The sequence below is a fragment of the Pelodiscus sinensis genome, chromosome 26 (genome assembly GCF_052426305.1).
Source record: "Pelodiscus sinensis isolate ZL-2025 chromosome 26, ASM5242630v1, whole genome shotgun sequence".
Lineage (NCBI taxonomy): Eukaryota > Metazoa > Chordata > Testudines > Trionychidae > Pelodiscus > Pelodiscus sinensis.
Window position 1 is genome coordinate 12713876 of NC_143077.1, and position 8449 is coordinate 12722324.

Here is an 8449-nt window from a genome sequence, read left to right on the forward strand (position 1 = left end):
TCTGCTGGAAAAACTCTGCCAGATTTAGCAGGCACCTTCCGTGCCAGCCAAAGAGTCGGTCGCGGGAGAGTCTGATGCCCGAGAGGGGCAGGGAGGCCCATAGAAGATGGGAAGTGAAAGAAGTGGAGAGGGGTGGAGGCTGGGGAGAACTAGGGCCTGAGGAAGCAAATGGAGGGTGTCCCTAGACTGGTGATCCTCCCTCCCCCCCCCCCCCCCCCCCGATTCATCCTAGCACCTTCACTCCTGGCTGCTAGGCACGGGCTGGAGACCACACCCTCCAGAGACCAGGGAGATGTGTTGAGCCATTGTGCAAGCTGCTGCCTTCTCCTCAGGGCCGCGGTGAGTGGGGGAGGGGGAAAGCGCTGGGGTCTCCCACGCAGGGAACAGAACGCTTTGTCCATTGTTGTCGCTGTGCACGCCCCAGCTCCCGTCAGCCGGAATCCAAAGCCGCTGCCCGGCTTACACGCCGTCTCCCTGCAGTTCCCAGAGGTTGAGGCCATACAAGCCCCCAGCACGCAGCAGCTGTGCACGCCGCTGGCCTCCTACCCAGCCTCTCTGAGGGACAGGGACAGATGGAGGCACCTGGGTCCCTTCAGCAGCACCTTCCCTGGCTCAGAGTGCTCCGGCAGCAGCCTGGGGAGAGGCAGCTGTGAGGCTGGATTGTGAGTATCCACCGGCAAGGGGACCCCAGCCTCCCTGGGAAGGGAGGGAGCCATGTGGGGCCACAGAGCTGAGTAGATGACCAGGGTGAAAATAAGCCGTCTCCAATAAGAGCAGTTGAGTCACTGTGCCTGCCCTAGCGATCCCCTGCAGGGATTTTCACTGCATTTCATACCTGTTCCTTCCCGGGGCCCTGCTCCTCTGGTGCAGGGCCTGGCCCCTGTGCCATGGGAGTGATGACACACTGCTCCCATTTTTATAGATGGGAAAACTGAGGCATAGTGACAGGAAGATTTAATGGGGATTACAGTGGATGAGAAGCTGGATATGAGTCAACAGGGCGCCCTTGTAGCCAGGAAGGCTAATGGCATATTAGGTTGCATTAGGAGGAGCATTGCCAGCAGATCCAGAGAAGTGATTATTCCCCTTTATTCGGCTCTGGTGAGGCCACATCTGGGCTGTGTCCAGACTCCATGCCTCCGTCGACGGAGGCATGTAGATTAGCCAGATCGGAAGAGGGAAATGAAGCCGCGATTAAAATAATCGCGGCTTCATTTAAATTTAAATGGCTGCCCCGATCTGCCGATCAGCTGTTTGTCGGCAGATCGGGAGAGTCTGGACGCGATGCCCCGACAAAGAAGCCTTTCTTCATCGACACAGGTAAACCTGGTTTCACGAGGCTTACCTGTGTCGATGAAGAAAGGCTTCTTTGTCGGGGCATCGCGTCCAGACTCTCCCGATCTGCCGACAAACAGCTGATCGGCAGATCGGGGCAGCCATTTAAATTTAAATGAAGCCGCGATTATTTTAATCGCGGCTTCATTTCCCTCTTCCGATCTCGCTAATCTACATGCCTCCGTCGACGGAGGCATGGAGTCTGGACACAGCCCTGGAGTATTGTGTCCAGTTCTGGGGGGCCCCCACTATAGAAAGGATGTGGACGCATTGGAGAGGGTCCAGCGGAGGGCGACCAAAATGATTAGGGGGCTGGAGCGCATGACATATGAGGAGAGACTGAGGGATTTGGGTTTGTTTAGTCTGCAGAAGAGAAGCATGAGGGGGGATTTGATAGCAGCCTTCAACTTCCTGAAGGGAGGTTCCAAAGAGGATGGAGACAGGCTGTTCTCAGTAGTAACAGATGGCAGAAGAAAGAGCAAAGGTCTCAAGTTACAGTGGGGGAGGTCTAGGTTGGATATTCGAAAAAACTATTTCACTAGGAGGGTGGAGAAGCACTGGGCTGGGTTCCCTAGGGAGGGGGTGGAATCTCCATCCCTCGAGGTTTTTAAGTTTCGGCTTGACAAAGCCCTGGCCGGGTTGATTTAGTTGGGATTGGTCCTGCCTTGGGCAGGGGGCTGGACTTGATGACCTCCTGAGGTTTCTTCCAGCTCTATGATTCTATGAAGTGGCTGCCTGAATCACAGCTCCGGAACGCTCCCTTCCCCCAACCTTCCCACCATGCCAGCCAGGCCCTGGATCTAGGAGCGCCTGGTTTGCATGGCCTGTTTGCTCCTTGGCATCTGGGTCACGGCTGCCACCACTGTAGCCTGGCGGGGCGGGTGTCTGTGACCCTAGATGCCCTTTCCCTTCCCCCCCCTCCAAGCAAAATTGGATTGAGACCCAATCACAGTTGCCAGCTGAGTATCACACGGTCACTTTGGGGCAGGCCTAAGATAGAACTAGGCCTGAGAGGCTCCCTGTCTGCGCCTGAGCCCCCCAGCCTTGAGGGGCCCCCGGCTGCTGCTTCGCTCTGACTGGACCTTGGCTCTGGCTGTGGTGAGCCTGTGACACTACAGCTCCAGAAAAAACGGCTCGCGAGGTTTCTGAGCAGAGAACAATCCCCAGTCCCCACCCCCACCCTGTCAGCGACAGCTTACAGCCAGAAGGGACCAGCTGATGATCCAGGCTGGCCACCTGTATATCACAGGCCACTAACCATCCTCTCCCCACCCCTCCAGAATTAGAACAAAGTGTTTCTGCCCTATTGCAAGCCACACACAGAGAACAGGAAGGACTGAGGTGCACCAATCTCTGAGGCAGAGGCTGGGATTAGTGAGCTATTGTAACTGCCACCAGGCAGATTTGAACCTGGGACCTCTGGAGCTAAGTATAGGAGCCTCTATAGCAGGGATGGGGAACCTTTTTTGGGTTGGGGGCCATTGATCCACACACACAAAAAATCAGGCAGGGGCCGGACACACGGGAGAAGCAAAAAAACCAGACAAACTTTCACTGATGTAGCCCCCCGATTGAAGAGAAAAACATTCCTCCCCACACCCACCAGAACCTAGGGGGGCTTAGGCTAGCTGATTGTGTGCTCTGGCCCCATGGGGGGCATTGAGGGCTGGAGCACCAGCACAGCTCCCCAATGCCGTGAGGGAGGCTTGCTCCCCAGGGGCTGGATCCAGCTCTAGGGCCTTAAGGCCCCACCCCTGCCCTATAGCTTGAGCTATAAAGCCAGCTGGTTCTCAGCTTAGGCTGTAGAGCTCCCTTGTTCTTATCTCTCGCTGTAAGTGGTCTAAGTGCCACAACATGGGACAGTGAACCACACTAGGTTAGGTGTGGGAGTTACACTATATCCCGATGATCCCAGTCAAGGGTGCACCCAGAGTGGGAGAGATGCAGACCCTCTTCCCTCCAGGGCCCAACCTGGGGTCGCCCCAGCTTCACCCGGGCTTTTGAACCTTATTCGTTTCCATAGGGCAGGAGGGCGGCCCGCTCAGAAGCAGGCGTCATGGTCTCCAAAGGCTGGAGTGGGTGGTGTCTTTTCGGTGCCTCCTTGGGACGGCTGGCCCGGTTCAGGAGCTGTCAATCAAGCCGAGGGGTGAGAGCACCTTGTCCTAGCCGGGGACTGGCCGAAGCGCAGGCTGCGGGACAGGAGCTGCCCACCAGGTGGTACTGTTGGGTTCCCTCAGAAGAGTCAACTCTTCCCAGGGGACACGGGAAAGGGACACAGAAAGGTGAGTCCAAGAGGGAACAGAAATGGGGCGAGGGGAGGAGGGATGAAAGCAGGAGAGTGGAAGGAGACAGACTCTTCGCTTTTATCTGTCTGCTCTTTAAGAGGAAGGAGACACTGGGCAGGCTCCATTCCAGGGTTGGCGTGAGCAAGCACCTCTGCGGTCCCACGCCCCCGGCCAGGGTTCGACAGCCATAGCCAGGGCTGCTGTCCCAGCTATCTTTCTACCGACCAGGCCTTTCTGCACACAAGAGGAACAGGGCCTTGGGGCTCTCAGGACCCCTTCTACCCCCACCCCGCACGCCAGACACCCTGCCTTCCAAAGTGCTTCTCCGAGAGCCCCACACCACGATCCTCCTCATATCATCGTAGGACTAGCTCCGGGCCGTGACTCTCCCTCTCCCTTCCTGTATGATGTCAGAGGCAGTCCAAGGGCTCACCCCCCACACTGCCAGCATGGGGCTTGCCTAGAGCAGCACTTGAGATTGAGGCAAAAGGTTCTCAGCACTGGAGCGAAGGGTAGGAGAAACCTCCCGGCCCCTGCTTGGCCCAGGTGAGTCACAGCCGGAGTCCCTGTACGACACAGTATGACCAGGGATGTGGGAAAACAGCCCCTGGCGCAGACAGTACATGATCTGGAGACTACTAGTGGGAAGGGGGGAAGGCTCCATCCTTGGGAAATGCTGCAGACAAACATGGCAATGAAGCTGATGGAGAGGGGTGTAATACAGAGAGGACGGTCTGGCTAGCTCCATGGGGGGCAGGTATACTAGGTGGGGGAAGGCAATGCCTTCCCAGATAGCTAGGCATAGCCCCACCCACACTCCACCCCCAGAACATCTACAGCTTCAGAGCTCTGGGCAGAAGCAGCAAGCCTTCTGCGGGTGGAGCGTGGCTCCCCCTGGGCTAGGTGCTACCCGCCTTCCCCATGCTCCAGGACCAGAGAGGCTTGGGCTACATGCCAGTTGCCTTCCTCATGGTGCTCTGGAGCCCGGGAGGCTCCTGTGGGAGACATGGGGGGGAGTTGATGGCTTGCCCTGTGGTGCAGGGGTGGGGTTAGGGTTAGGCTTGTCTCCCCCAGCCCTACAGTTACCCACAACCCATGGCAACCTCCCCACTTGCAGGATTACCAAAGCAGTTTCTTTAACCTGGAGCAGGAAGCCAAGTAGGAGCATGGGGTAGGGGGCTGCTGGAGAAGGCTTTGCAGAGGCAGACTGAACAGGGTGAAGCGCGAATCTTTTTTCCTAGTCTGTTAGGAGTTCCTTGTGCAGCGCAGGAAGAAAGTGACTCTTGACCCCTGCCACACACCGCTGCCTAGAGATTAGATAGCCTGATTGTCCTTATTGAGCTTAGACTTCTCCCAACCGAGATCAGGTCACCGCTGTGCGAGGCGCTGTGCAGACCCCACAGAGCTGACTCTGGCAGACAAAAGTCAGGACAGGAGGGGAAACTGAGGCACTGAGCAAAGAAGTGACTCGCCCAACATCACAGCAGTTCAGAGAAAGAGCCAGGAACAAAATCCAGACCTCCATACACCACTACCCACTAGTCAACACAGTTCTTCCCCTGCTCTCTGCTCTCCATTCTGGCATTCATGTCTATCCTCAGGAGATCATGATGGAGGGAGGTGGCGGATTGGTCACAATTCTCCAGAAGTTGTAGACTTACCAGGAACTCAGTTATTGGAGCGGTGTTGGACTAATATCCGTCTACCTCATCCCCCCTCCCTTCACCCGAGGATTGCTCCCAGGGCTTGCGGGAACAGAAAAGAGCTGGCCGCAAGGCCCTCTTTCCTGTTTCTATGCTGGGGCTGCCAGGCCTGTTCTGCAGGAAACAGCTTGATTTACGGCGCTGTTATTTATGACCCCAACATATGTGTGGTGGGGGGGCCCGGGTTGTTTCCCAAGCCTCGGGGATGGCTCTCAGAAGACCGGATGCAGCAGGAAGGGCTTTTATGGACAGTTGTGCAACACCTCTCGGGGCTTGGGCCGAAGCCAAATGCAGAGAGCATTCAACTGTGCAAGAAGGACATCGCGCCCATGGGACGCCTCACGCTTGCAGAGCCAACGTGAGCGGCACGTCTAACTCAGAGACCCTTTATTTGCTGGACATTGCCCAGCAATCAGTGCGGGGAGGAACGGGCAGCCAGCAGGCTCCGTTTGCACCCAGACGCTTCACAAAGATGGGAAGAACTGGACGTCAGCAAGAGCTGGGGGAACAGGGCTCTGGTGTTGGAGAACATGCAACCCACTGCCCTGCAAATGGGCTGAGTCAGGTGGGCAAGACAGGGACAGCTTGGAGGCAGGCCTTCCAGGACAAAGGAGCCTGGGGTAACTCACACATATGCTGGGTGTGGGCCACGGTCCCGTCTAGTGGCATCAAGATAACTCAGCGAGAATAAGTCTGTGCTACAGCCTTAGCCGAAAACTAGCTGGTTTTTAGCTCATGCACGAAGTTCCAGAGGTCCTAGGTTCGATTCTGCCTGTTGGCTTTATGCGAGCACCTGCAGAGGTGAGATCAGGTGAAGATCCTAGGACCAGCCAGCTGGAAAGTCTGGTAGGGAAGGTAACCAGTAGGGAGTAATGATAGAGGCATGAAATAAGGGCAGCCTGCGGGCTCTGAGGTGGTTTGCGTTGACACTGAATTGCTTGGTCAATAAACAAATCTCTGGAGAAGAGGCGTGGTTTTCTGCACAGGTGGGAGTCGGATTTGGCGTACACCCCAGTAAGCTGCCGGACCTGGGGATCTGAGCCAAAGAGCCAAGTCGGAGCGAAAGATACTTGGGAAACACCTAATCAGAGGGGTGAATTAGACATGCTCCATGAGCTTAATACATGCTATTAGTAACACTAATGATACATTCATTATGCGCTTCTCTGCCCCAGCGAGCGAGGTGCTTAATGTAATAACACAGGAGCCGTCATGTGACTGGCCTGTCATGAGGAAGGCATGTCACAGTTGTGCTTATTCTGTGTGTCAAGCCATATTTCCCCCTTTCCGCGTCCAGATGGATCCAAAGGTGTTTTTCTTGTGCTTTTCCACCGCCTCGGCACTGATTTCAGGGCTGTTATTCTCGGCTCCCTGGAGCGGCCATAAAATCCGAGCCCATCTGTTTGCGTTGCGTTTCCTCCTTTCAGTGAGGGACTTGATGGAAAAACTCCCTTTGTTAAATACCACTTGACTATTCAACCCTCTGTGTCTTTGCTAAGGGAAACTCATGCTCAAGTGTGTTGTGTCAAAGCAGACAACGCCTTCCCCCCCCCAAATAAAAAACTCTACCAAGTCCAACCTTTGGACATCTGCAGAGCATGAACTCTTCTTAGACAGCTGGCATAGAAATCAGCTCGAGAGGAATCCAGTTTGGACTAACTTTTGGAACAGGACTTCGGTCTCAGCATTGCCAGGTGCCGCCAAGGCCTCCACAGTTTGTACATTAGGGATGTAAGCAACTAGTCGACTATCTGATAAGCTTATGCTAGTGACTAGTAATGCAACTAGTCGCTTCCTCCCCCTTGCTGCCTCTATCAGAGAGGCAGCAAGGGGGGAGAGCAGGAGCCGGATTAAAAGCCGGTTCCCCCCAGCACCATCTCTGCGGCGGGCTGGAGAGGTAGAGGCACAGCGGGAAACGGCACGAGCGGGGACTGAAGCAGTCTCTGCTTGCACCACTTCTGCTGTGATTCTGCTTTTGAAATGTGCAAGAGCCCCAGTGGGGCTCTTGTACATTTCAAAGGCTGAGGCACCGCAGGGAGCACTGGACCAGCACCGGCCCTATGCTTCCTGAGGCACCTAATCTCACTGACTATTAGATTAGTTAATTAATCTAAATGTAACATCCCTATTGTATATTACAGGGTGCTCCATCCAGGGCCATGTGTCAACCTCAGCTGTAAGACTGAGAGACAGCCGCTCTGAAGAGACGGAAGAATCTTTCCTCCTACTGGCCCTGCAACTACAGCCAGAAAGGCGATTTTTCCCAGCTTCCAACGCCATGTGAACCAACGACACATCGGTTTATTTAGGCTGCCTGTACATTCAGCATCTTGTGAAGTGGGGTCCTAATGTAGTGGAGGCAGCTCGGCCCTGCCACGATATCAGTATTCAATAAATAACAACAAAAAAACTACTATGCCACCAAGCACAGGAAATCCAAGAAGACACCATGTGGGGGAACCTTTTTTGGGTCAGGGGCCACTGACCCATAGAAAAATCAGTCCGAAGCCACACGCAAGTAAGAAGCAAAACCAAAAAACTAAACCCTCACTGACGTGGCCCCCAACTGAGAAGCAGAACGACCCTCCCCACATTCCTCTCACACAGCACAGCCTAGGAGGGTCCAGGCTAGTAGATTTTGTGTGCTCCAGCCTTGCGATGCAGCAGCAGGGGCTGGAGTGCCAGCACAGGCTCCCCAATGCTGAGGGAAGCCCTGAGCCTTGGAGACCGGATCCAGGCAAGCCAGGGGTCACATCCAGCCCCCTGGCCGGAAGTTCCTCTCCCCTGCAATAGATGTTAGAAACAGAGAGTTTGCAGTCCCCATTTGGACCACTGGTCCATCTAATCCAGCAATATCCAATACCTGATGCCTTGGACCAATTGTGGCCCAACCATGGCTGTGGGTCAAGTGTAGCTCGGCATTCATGATTTTGGTCCTACAGCCGATCCCAGTTCTAATACACAGGTGCCACCTATAGAATATAGGCTCCCGAATGCAACTCTAGCAGCCTGTTACAGTCTGTTTCCATGTCTCCCTCAAGTGGAGGGCCCTGCTATTTGCAACTAACGGTGTGCCTGTGTAACCCACACACCAAGGCTACATCTACATTGCGCATTTTTGCGCAA

At 55.1% G+C, this 8449-nt stretch overlaps 1 long non-coding RNA gene across 1 annotated transcript; it reads left to right on the plus strand.

Moving 5' to 3' along the window:
• The first annotated feature begins 468 nt into the window (after positions 1-468).
• LOC142819917 (uncharacterized) lies at positions 469-7718 on the plus strand. Its single transcript, XR_012897603.2, has 3 exons — positions 469-662; positions 3359-3617; positions 7465-7718. It is a non-coding gene; the product is annotated as an uncharacterized LOC142819917 (long non-coding RNA).
• Positions 7719-8449: the final 731 nt, after the last annotated feature.